This window comes from Vespa mandarinia, chromosome 11, assembly GCF_050613455.1.
Source record: "Vespa mandarinia isolate Hongniang chromosome 11, ASM5061345v1, whole genome shotgun sequence".
Lineage (NCBI taxonomy): Eukaryota > Metazoa > Arthropoda > Insecta > Hymenoptera > Vespidae > Vespa > Vespa mandarinia.
Window position 1 is genome coordinate 5,817,133 of NC_140820.1, and position 13,231 is coordinate 5,830,363.

The 13,231-nt window shown below is 25.8% G+C and overlaps 1 protein-coding gene across 14 annotated transcripts in view; it reads left to right on the plus strand.

The window, feature by feature from the left end:
* Positions 1–13,231, plus strand: part of LOC118441443 (lachesin) — a 280,889-nt gene that overhangs the window by 181,904 nt on the left and 85,754 nt on the right. The window lies entirely within an intron of this gene.

The window sequence follows — 13,231 nt, forward strand, 5'->3', positions numbered from 1 at the left end:
TTTACGTAATATCCTTTTCAAAATAACAATTGTATTATGAACGTACGCACACGTGAAATATGATTCTGTTAATGATTCTATCTTATGTAACTGTTCCTAAGAAACGATATATAGATAGTAGAAATACACGTAAAATATAGGTATAATGTGAATGCACGTGCACTTATGCGCCTGCATGTTCGTTTGTACTTACAAGTACATCTTGGATACACGCATCGTATCCTACGTAATTAATCCCGCGTGAGACTCGACGGACGTGCCGGACTAATTACCCGCCACTCGCTCGACCGCCTCTTATATGTATACATGTCTGCATATACACGTACACGTAGAAACGTATATACACAAAACGCGTATACGTTCATTCACATATACACTCATACATGTACATCCATATACTAGAATTTCTAGACGCGCGTATAACACATAAACGCGTATACGCACGTACGCACGATTCCGTACCGCAGCTTTTCTCCGCGACGTAAATTTCTCCGTAACTAAATTATCCTAATCAAGTTGAATAAATACAGTAGGTAGTTATCAACGATTTATTAAAGGAAATAGTTTTAAAAAGTAATAAACTTTAATTTTAAACGAATATCAAATTATTATCTCGAATTTATTAATGATTCTTCATTTTGTTATTCGCTATTTCAATCTTACCGTATATTTCGTTTTGAATTTAAATGAAAAGATTCTTTCCTTTTTTTTTTGTAGTATTTCTTTAAATAATCAAAATTAAAAGAATAAAGAATATGTGTACGTATATATGTGTGTGTGTGTGTGTGTGTAAGCATATCTATCGAAAAAAAAACAATCTTATATTTTCGTTATTAAGGTTTAAATGTAAATGATTTAAAAATAATATACAATTGTGATCATACGATTTCTTAATTGACATAACAAAAATTACGAAATAATAGAAATTAATAAGAGATATACGTGGGTCCAATACGAAAACTCAATTTTGTTAATTTATATAAATCTTTGTTATTTCATTACAATCTTAATGAATAATGAAAAAATAATTCAATTATAGTTGATTAAATGATGGACAATTAAATGATAGAAATGAAGGAAATAATGAAATACACGTGAGATTTTAATTCTCTTCAATCAAGAAAATTAGATATTAAAGAATGAAAATAAAATAAGTTCCCTTCTATTTTCAATTTAAATAATTAAAGTAAAATTAGATTTTATATATGGATATTCGTCAGGATCATTCTTTTATTACTATAAATTAACCATTTGATCTCATGAGTTACAATTTCTTAAATATTTAATTATCTACGTCATAAGAATTACAAATGAGATTTCAAAAGGTTTCAATAATTTTTTTCATAACATAATTTAAATAACAAAGAGACTTTTCACGATCATTTTATTATTACGAATGAACCATTGGATCTAGATTAATAATTTCTTAAATACCTTATCATCTTCGTCATTAGAATTACAGATTAGATTTCAAAAGATTCCAATGAATCTTAAATCAACATAATTTAAATAATACAAAATAAGCTTTTAAAGAGAGACCTTCTTTTTTTTTTTTTTTTTTTTTTTTGAATCATTCCTTTACCATGAAATTCGTATCATTTGATCTCGATGAAAATTTTATAAATTTCATGTTTCTAATCATCATTCTAGTCGTCAGTATTACATATTTCATTTGAAAATATTCCGATGGATCTTTTAACATGTCCCATGAGCTCTTTCAGACCGCGAGTAGTACCACAGCGGAACGGCGTGGCTGTTCGTTCGATTAGCGTCAACGAAGAAAAACGAGAATTAGCTCTTTCTCTTTCCTTCTCTCCCTTCCTCCCCTCTCTCTCTCTCTCTCTCTCTCTCTCTCTCTATCTATCTCTATCTCTCTTTGGTTAAAGCTCGTGATCGAAGCTCTATGGCCGAAGAGAGAATTGATAGCACGACGAGACCTCGATCGAGGGACGAATTCGAAATAGATACGTCGCGTCCGAAAGATTTAATCCCGTTAAGAAGCATCAGTTTCGGGTTCGGGGGACGTAATCGAACGAATGAACGAACGAACGAACGAACGAACGAACGAACGAACGAACGAAAGAGAAAAATAGAGATCGGAACGAATGCGTTTTCCTCGCTCCAACTGCTCCAAAGAGTTAGATCGAACGTTCGAAAAAGAATCGTCGAAAAAAAATAAAAAAAACAAGAACTCAATTTCCATGATCCTTTCCTTTTGATCTCATAAATATGATGTATATGGTGGGGGAGGATGATAAAACATCGAAAACAAACTATTAAAAATTGTTTCTCGTACGATCTCATAACAAATATATCCTTATATATGTATATATATGTTTTTTTTTTTTTTTTTTTTTATAATAATAATGATTATTCTTCTTTTTTTTGTCTAATTCTCATACACGGGTTACGTTAGGGTTTAATGATTTAGAACAATCTTAGTTACTTTTTATTTATTATATATTAATAATAAAAATATTATTAACAAGATCAGTTAATTTTGTATATCTTTTAGACTTAAAAAAAAAATTAAGTTTCATTTAATAGGCTAAACTATATCTTCGTTTTTTAAAGATTAAGAACAATCAATGAAATTCAAAATACACAAAAAAGTATTTATAATATCGTAAAAAAACTTCTAGTATAGTAAATAACATTGAAAACTTTAATATACCATAATATATAGAACTAAATTAACTTAAATAATATTTAAATATATTTTCTTAAATAATATGTACGTATGTTTTCTAATTTACGTACTTTTTATCACTTGTAATTTTTTTGAACTCGAACATGTAGTTTAAGAAAAGAAAAAAAAAAAAAAAATAAAAATGAAAAAAGATCTAATTAACATAAACAAAATGTAAAATATTAATACAAAACAAAAAATAAGAATATATCTATTACAAATCTAGAGTAATATAAGATTAAAGCTTTTCTATATATATTTAAAATATATTTAAGTATATTTCAAAAAAAAAAATATATATATATATATATTGTTCGAGAATGATTGAATTACATTTAAAATTAAAATCGATTAAAAGCGTAAGGCCAAAATTTTCCAATGTATAAAATCAATGCATAATTAATAAATGATTGAATTAAAATATTACATTCTTCGTAACGATAACGTAACGTTAAATAATACATACGTGTAAATTCAAGTTAATATTTACGAATATATCGAAATGGTTTCCAGTTAAGTGGATCCTCTGCTCCCCCCCCCACCTCCACCCCCCTGCCACTCTCCTAAATACATATACACACAGTACAAGATTTCAAATATTCGTCGTGAAAGTTTGGCGAAGGGGTTTTCCCCTGTCTCTTTTATTTATATTTGAAAATCGTCAGGAACGATCCCGACGACGTCGTTATCGTAATCGTCTCTTTTGGCATCGTATCGATTGAACATCATATCGATAACGCCGAATGTATTTGTCAGTGAGAGTGTCCGAAAAAAAAACAAAAAAAAAAAAAAAAAAAAAAAAAGAAAAAGAAAAAACACAAAGGAAACAAAAAAAAAAGAAAAAAAGATAAAAGAATGATAACAGTTAGAAGTAATACTACGGATGATAGTTTATGTAAAGAGAAAGAGAAAGAAAATTATGGATTGGAAAAGAGAATGGCTTGTACATACGGTTAACTTTGAAGTTCACTGAATCGTGTAAAATTCGTACAAGTTCACTTCTATATCTCCATTTGAAAATCTACGATTTTATTGATATCTTCTTCGTTTCTTCGCTTATATTAAACTCTAACGGATATTTTTATTTTAAATTTAAGAAATAAATTTCAATATAATATCCTTTTTTCTTTTTTTTTTTTTTCTTTTTCTTATTCAACATTTACAAGTAAGAATACTGAAGATAGAAATATTGATAGAAATAGATATATATATGATTGATTAGATAGATAAATTGATTGTGTTATATAGGGTATGGTTAAAATGAGAAAGAGAATATGAGAGAGAAATTATTACTACCAATATGAAAAAGTTAAAAGTTATAGCTGATAAATCGAACGTACATATGCCAAGTAATCCTACAAAAACTGAACTTCATTTTCAACGATTTACGATTTTAACCATGGCACACCACCTGATACTTCTTCTACTAGAACATCCTTCATTCTTTCTTTCTTTCTTTTTTCTTTTTTTTTTTTTTTACTTTCTTTTTCTTTCCTTCCTCTTCGAGTTTTTCAGTTTCACTTGTAAACTTTCGAGAGAATTGTTATTTTTCAGTTTTTATGAATATTCATTTTGTTTTTTCGTTTTTTTTTTGTTTTTTGTTTTGTTTTTTTTTTTTCATTTTAATATTTTAACTAAAAAATTTTATTACTTTCTTTCGAAATTTTCACATTTATACTAAAGATAATGCAGAGCAATTTAGCAGTTTAACGATTTCTATTGTTTCAAAATAAATTTCATGCGTTTTAGGAAAAAAAAAAAAGAAAAGAAAAATTCGAAAGCAAAAATAATTTCTAATCTAAATTGATAATAAACATCGTACCTTTTTAAATAACTCAATATTATCATTGAATTAGAATAATCTTATTTTTGACATGTTCCTAAACAAAATATCTAAAATATAATGAAACAAAAATATTATGAAAACGACTAAGTCACATAAGATATTAAATAAAACATATTATACATAGATTTTTATTTGATTCTTGTAAAATGATAATAATGTTGATAAAAACGACTATGTCTAAAATAAATCTTCATTGATTAAGAAAAAAAAAAAAAAAAACGAAAAAAAAAAAAAAGAAAACAAAATATAAAAAAATATTTGTTGAGAATAAAACGACGTAGAGTTTTAATCAATTTTAAATAATCTAGTTAAATTAAAAAGTCATGTATATAAATGTCCTTTTATATATACATATATAAATATAAAAACTATATATATAAATATAAATATAAATATAAAATAATTTTTTTAAACTATAAATTGTTTGATTAAGTCAACATTAATTTCTTTTCTATTTTTTCTTTTTAATCAATGAAATATATTGTTTCGTATGGTATCTTCGAAAGTACATATGCAAATAAATATATATTGCAATAATTTTCAATGGAATTATCTATAGTTTTGAAATCGCAACAAGGCCCATGTCTGTATTAATAAATTGCCAACGTCAAAGCCTTAGAAACCATAGAAGCGTTCCCCGTGAAATTGGAACGCGTCGAGGATCGGTCTACATCGATTTTCATATTCCCGTAAGCTCATGTCCAAGTCCGTTAATATTTTTCTTCTCTTCTTTTTTTTTTCTAAACGACGAGAAGACGTAAGACAAGAAAGAAAGGTGTACGATACTATTTTCTTCGATACTCTTCGAAGAAGATTTCCCTTGGCGTAGAACGGCAGTCAATAATAGCCCAATCGATTTCATGTCAGCAGAAGAACCTTTCTCTTTTCTACCAATCTTATCTTATCATATTACATAAAAATAAAAAGGAAAAAAAAAAAAAAAAAAAAAGAAAAAAATTGAAGAAGAAAGAAAAGCAAATATGATTCGTTTTTTCTTTTCCATTGAAAATATACGTACGTATATGAAAAACTAAATTGAAAATGATAAACATAATAAAAGAAACATAATATATAAATTACAAGTAATATCAAATTTGAAGATAATTTAAATAATTTAAAAGAAAAATTGAGATAAGAAATTTTGTTCGATAATGTTGATTGATTGATTACGTCGACGTTTTTCTATTTATGTTTTCTTTTTTTTTTTTTTTTTATTAACGAAACATAACAATTTGTATGTATCTTCGAAAATATTATATGAAATTTATGATATTCAAATTTAATTTTTATTTTCATATCTATAAGAACGATTATATTAAGTACCTATACTTAAATAAATTTGAAACAAAACTATACTTAACAAATTTGAATGAATTGATAATTAACTTTTTAACGTAATAATGGAATAATATTTAATATATATAATATATATATATATATTAAATATTATATATATATATACACACATACTTTAATATATAAATACATATACAAAATATATATATATATATTAATATATTAATATATATAAATATTAATATAATTATATATATAAAAATATTAAATTAATTATATTAATATTAATATAAATTTATTTATTTATATATATATATATATATATGTGTGTATACACATATACGTTTGGATGAGAGAGCTGGAAAGAAATCCTAAGGGATGGTAGAGAAGCAAGAGAAATAATCTGGAAGTCCATACTATATACACTTTTGATATTCCCATAATCCCTACTATTCTCAGCCGTTACATTACCCTCTGACATAGTAGTAAGATTCTCGTATTTAAAGTTTATACCAAGAACAAAAAAATAAAGAATAATAATATCCTTTCGTTATATTAACAATTAATTCTTTGTTATTCGAGATTATGCAAATGTTTAGACGTTCGATTCATCGCTCGTTCTTTCTTATTTGTTCTGCTGATGCATCTTATTTATCGTGTATACGTCATTATCGTCGCTTTATCTAATTAAAAAAACAAAAAAAAAAGACGTTTCCTTCTATTCTGACTAATTTAATCAAATATTCCCTTTCTACTGGATTTCTTTTCAACTTTGAACATTACGTATATTACTTTTTGAAAACTTCCGTATTCCATTTACGATGACCATTCGTGTTATTCTTAATGTCTTTAATGTCGATTAAATAATACTACGTAGTATTATTCTTCTTAAATTTGTTTTGTAAACAAACGAAAAAAGCCAAATAAAAACCATGCTTAAGTTATACATAAACAAAGATGATCTAAGCTAAGATTATTCATTGCTTACTATTAAGCAATTGTTTAAATGACCTCATAAAAGGTTAAAGTAATACGATATTACTATTAATATAAATATCATGAGATACTAATTATTCGTATTTTGAAACGGAACAATCACTTTAATACTTTATTAAGAATATTAATATTAAATCACGTCGTAGAAGGTTATAGTAATACAAATTTAAATTTACGTAAATATTTACGAGATATATTTATGTATGTGTTGCAAAAAAAAAAAAAAAAAAAGAAGAAAGAAATAATAAAAGAAAAGAATAAATTACATTGCTATCATTCGCTTACGGTACTAATATTATAAATCAATTTCAAACAAAGAAAAAAAATTTATAAGACCAAATAGAACGAGACAAATAATATATGTTATCATCTAATATCTGATCTTACATTGTAAAAATTTTAATATTGTTTTTATAAATCCTTCTCTGCAAAACTAATCGTTCTGACTTATAATCCTTTGTCCTTCAACCGTGCATATATATATACATCATTTAAAAATCACATTTTATCCGATTTACAATGTAAATACATCTAAAAAATATTCAAAAAGATCATACATTTATGGAACACATTGTACAATATATCGAGTTGATTCATAAATAAATGTTATTGTAAGTAAAGAGATTTTATTACAATAAAATAGCTCTTATTTATGAATCAATCCAAAAATTATTCAAAATGTTAATACTAAGAATTCTAAATATAAAATATCGTATTTGTGCGTACCCGTACTAGGGGGCGTATATACGTGTGTGTGTGTGTATGTGTATGTGCGCGCACGCGCACGCGCACGCGTGTATGTGTGTTGGATCGATTCACAAATAACTATATTTATCTATTATATTACAATATAATTTATTATATAATAAATATATAAATATATATGTATACATAACGAGTAGATTAGAATGAAATGAATTTATTTATGATTCCATTTCAATAATAAATAAAATACTATGTTGGATATATCAATGTATTTTTAATTATGCTATTAGCGTATGTAGTTCGATCCACAAGAATGTATCTGCGATATCTTCGAAAATTAATAAACAATAAGATAATGATTATGATAATCTTAAACGCATACACATATACATATATTATCTCCATCATAATGTAAAGTAAATTTCGTTTAATTTTTATTTTTGTTTCTATTATCAAATTCATTTGTGTCATACTGGAAAACAGAATTTTATGAGATTAATGCTACGTACGTAAAACGATTTAGTCTACGAAACGCCAAGACGAGAAACTTATTACATCATCGCAACGCCTGTGCTGACCTAGTTCCCTAATGCTAAAATAGAAAATGTATGATTCATAATTGAACATAAACTTGAGGTAAAAACTGTACTATAAAAATAAAACAATTCTAATAAATCATATTTTTAAAATATTGATATTGAAAAATTGAAAGAAAATATATCGTGACAATAGAAAATCTATAATTAGCTAATAAAGATGTTGATCTTATTGTCAAGTAAGAGAGTTAATTATATAATTGTTTTGTTTTTTCAGTCTCTTGATTCCTTTTCCATTTATAAATAACTTTTTACAAATAAGTTTAACATAAGTTTAAGTTGATATTTTTTTGGACAGAGAAAATATGTATCTCGTCAACACGCTCTTGTGGGAGAAATTCTATACGAAATATATTTACATATATGTAGGAAACCGTACCTACATAAATACATATATATATATATATATATATATATATATATAACGATGTACATGTATACATATGTATATACATATGTCGTATCGATTGAAGAAACGTCAGCGACTTGAAGTGCAACGCGTCTAAGTCGTTAAAGCATTTCTCCTATCTGTTGCAGATGCAACCTCTTAAAGTGCAACTGCAATGCGTACGATGTCGTAGGAATGCAAACACGTTGCATCTACGAATCTACGAAGGTTCGAGCATTGGCAATTTTCACAAGTACGAATGTTGTTAGACGTTACTACGAAGTATGGTTAACTTCGAAGAGAACGCTTTACAGTTACCCTCCTATCTTCCTACCACTTGCTACCATAAGCTTTTGCATACTGAACTTGTTGTCACGATTCGACTACAATTCGAATGCCTTTTCGAACTTTTCGAATTGTTCTGTTTCAACAAGTTTCTAAGTTAAAATGAAGATTACAGAATGAAACAATTAACTATACATGTTTGACATTGTTAAATCCTTCGGATATATATGAATTAATGAATGAACAAATAAAATACGAATTGATTACGTGTGTGTGTGTGTGTGTGTGTGTATGTGTGTGTATGTGTGTATTTGTAAGGAAAAGTTATTAAAAAAATATTTAAAAAGTTGAAATTATTAAATAATCATTACAATTTCTATAATATTATTTTCTTAAATAATCTTAATAAATATTAGAGAATGTAAAAATGAAGTATGAATGTGCGAATAAATATTTATAATACCTACATGAATAAATGAATAATTAAATAAGAAATTGTTCGCGGACGTTCTAAGAATTTTTAAATGTCAGAATTATATTAAATAATCATTGCAACTCATATATCATTCTTCTCGTAAATAATCTAAAAAAAAAATTAAGTAAAAAATATAGAAATTAAATATAAAAATATTATTGAATTTTTTTAAGGATTATTAAATAATCATAACAAAATTCATACATGCATACATATATATATTATATTATTCTTTTTATATATATATATATATATATATATATATATATATATTATTCTTTTTGTAGATAATCTTAGAAAAATATTGAAAGATATAACGAAAAACAAATATTTAAAATAATTAATGAATTAACTTTCAAATTAATGAAAACTTTCAAACGTATTAGAAATAATTTCGATAATATCAACAAAAATTTTTTTCTTATTTCTATTTAATCGAATAATTAATTATAAATTCATTTCTATATTATACTTTTTTTCTTTTTTTTTCTTTATAAATAAATTCATAGTTATCAATATGTTATAATTTCAAATCAAATAGAAAATCATTTCTCGTTTATTCACATAGGAATTAGTAATCGACGACATAGCACGTGGGACCAATGTGCCCGAGTATCGGAATCGATCGAGCTGTGTGTATCTACCGCGTACGGTATGCAAATAATCTAGAAATTGAATACGCGTATTTCTGGCGTGCAAAGATAACGCTACAAAAGCGGAAACTTTTGTCTGGCGAGTTTATCAGAGAAATAAAAAGAGAAAAATAAAGAGAGAGAGAGAGAGAGAGAAAAAGATCTACATATTTTCCTCCCTCTTTTATTTTTCTCTTCATTTTTAGGTCATGTACACGTAACGATATATATATATATATATATATATATATATATATACATATACATATTTATACATATATGTATATATATATATATATTACACACGTACATATGTATATATATATACACATACACACACACGCGTGTGTATACGTTCTATATACAATTGTATAACGTTTAAACGAGAAAACTATAAAAGAAAAAATTTCTCTTTCGTCGCAACGTAAAATCGAAGGAAAATTTAAAACGATTCGGTCGTTTTAATAAACGTAGAAACACGGAAAAACTGTCGGTAGAAGCTTGTCACGAAAAGAAGAAAAAAGGAAAGAAAACAAGATAGACAGACGGACGGACAGACAGACAGACAGACAGACAGAGAGAAAGAGACAAAGAGAAAGAGACAGAGAGAGAGAGAGAGAGAGAGAGAGAGGGATGAAGGAAAAGAAATGAAAAAAAAAATGGGAAAAAAAAGGAAAAGAAAAATACGGGAGAAACCGGAGCAAAATAGAAAAGCTTATGAAAAATAAAGTAATACGGAAACTGAGAAAGACAGATAGCAAGAAAAAAGGAAGGAGGAAAAGAGAAAGAAAAAAGAAGAAGGAGAAAAATAAAGAAAAAGGAAAAAAGAATATGTATATAGATATAAACATTTATACATCGTGGAAAGAAGGTGTCTTGCGACGGAATAGAAAATAATAATCTCTAAGTCCTTTGAACGAAGTCGTAGCGAACATACGTTAGTATCGAATTATTCTATCGATCGATTTGCAAAGCTATAAGGAAAAATCCGATAAGCTACTTATAAACGGAAATATTGAAGAATCCAAAAGATGATAGAATTTTTATTTTCTTTCTTTCTTTTTCCTCTTTCCTTTCTCCTTTTTTTCTTACTTTTTCTTCTTTAAAATCTTTAAAATAACGTAAATGCACGTTGATTACAGTTCTTTAATCAAATTCTTCAAATTGCAATATTATTTAAGAACAAATGGAAAATATTTTAAGAATACATTTTCTCGTATAATCTCGATACGTAACAAAAAAAAAAAGAAAAAAAAAAAAAAAAAGGAAAAAAGAAAAAAAGAAAAAAACCAAAAAGATTAGAACAATTGGTAATCGTAAAATGTTCATCGAGACATTGATACTAAAATATAGAAATTCAAGCGATGATATGTAAATTTTCCATATAACAAATAATAATTAAAAATATACAATGGCAGAATACAATAGTAAGAAAAATAATAATAATAATAGAAAAAGAATATTTACAAAAATTTTTTATACATATAAATAAAAAAAAAAAAAAAGAAAAATATATATCTATATATATTTAACGATGATTTGCAATTGGAGATATTTATGTCGAATAAAAAAAAAAAAATAAAGAAATTCAAATAATTTAAAAATTTTCTACGATAGATAATAATGAAAATTATAACTTTACGTTGAACGATATAATAGAAATAATAGATAGAAAATAATATAAAATAAATAGATAGGAGATACTTGGATGAATTTGTATTACGTAAAAAAATAAAAAAAGAAAAAAAAAAAAAAAAAAGAAGTGAAAAATAATTAAAAAAAAAAAAAAAAAAGGAAGAAACAATGTATTTTGTAATAAAATGTATTTTGTAAAGAAATTGTAAATTGAAAATATTCATTTCTAATGTTAATATTAAAATATTCAAATGGCCTAAATACTCTCCAATTACTATTGTTTGTTGTTAACAAACACACTTTCTCTCTCTCTCTCTCTCTCTCTCTCTTTCTCTTTGTCCTTCTTACACATATATGCACATACATGGTATCTATTTCCTGATAATTACTGGGGTAAATTTGTAATACGTGATACAGACGTGACACCTGGGCATCGCGTACACGTCGTCCTAGCAACATTCTGGTTTGTCAAATGGCAAGAGAATTTGTGGGAGAACGAAGCCGTTGGAACCACGAAACAGGAACAGGATTGGACACATCCGAAACTGTGGTTACACAGCTGTGTGATAAAGTAATCGCTTTTTGTTAGAACGAAACCAAACGAGACGATATAAAACCTTATAGCGTTTACGTTTGGTATTGTAAGAAAGAAAAACAGTGTCTCATGGCAAATAAATCCTCCCCATGTCCATCCCCCTCCATTCATCCTCCATTAACCCCCGTTACTCATCCCACCCATCCATACCATACTCACTTTTTTTTCTAATTTCCTATTTTACATATCTTATTCTGGTTATCTCTGTTATAAAACAATATATATATATATATATATACATATATATATTTTTTTTTCGTTTATTTGAAAAAGAATTTATATAACCTGAAATTTATAATCCGTAACTACGATTATATTGTAATTTATTATTGTTGTATTATATGATAAAAATATATTTGTTATTGTCATTATATTGACGTTAAAAATTAATTGTTTAAGATAAACGATTGATTTTATGAAGAAAGAAAGAATCCTTACGTACATATTTATATACACGAGGTGTTATATTTTAATATATATTATACGTAATACGAAAGTGTTGTAAGGATTCCATTTAAAGAAAGAATAAAAAAAAAAAAAGAAAAAGAAATAGAATAACTCGATCTCGAAATCTATTTCATTAATATATTCACCCGAAGGAATAATGATTTAATAACAAAATAATGCGTCTGTTTAAAACGAATGGTCGAATGGAACGTAGATACAAAAAAAAAAAAGAAAAAAAGAATAATAATATCTTTATAATTAACATATTTCTTAATGAAATTTCGGCAAAACTTTTTACAATATACGTATAAACTAAAATTACATCTCTATAAGTGACATATGCAAATATATACGTTAACGACAATTTCAACGATCGTAATATGAATTACTTAAGAATATTATGAAAAGGAAAAAAATTAAAAAAAAAAAAAAAGAAAGAAGAAAAAAAAACGAAAAAAAAGACATGAAAAATCATTCCAAAAAATGTTATCCAAAAAAATTATCTAATATCTGTTAAAAATCTAATGCGCAGTTTGATCAAAATCGTAACTTACAAACGGTTCAACATTAACATTTGACAAATTTACGTTTGGCTTTATTTTAAGATTAAAATTCGACAAAAAAAAAAAAAGAAAGAATAATATCT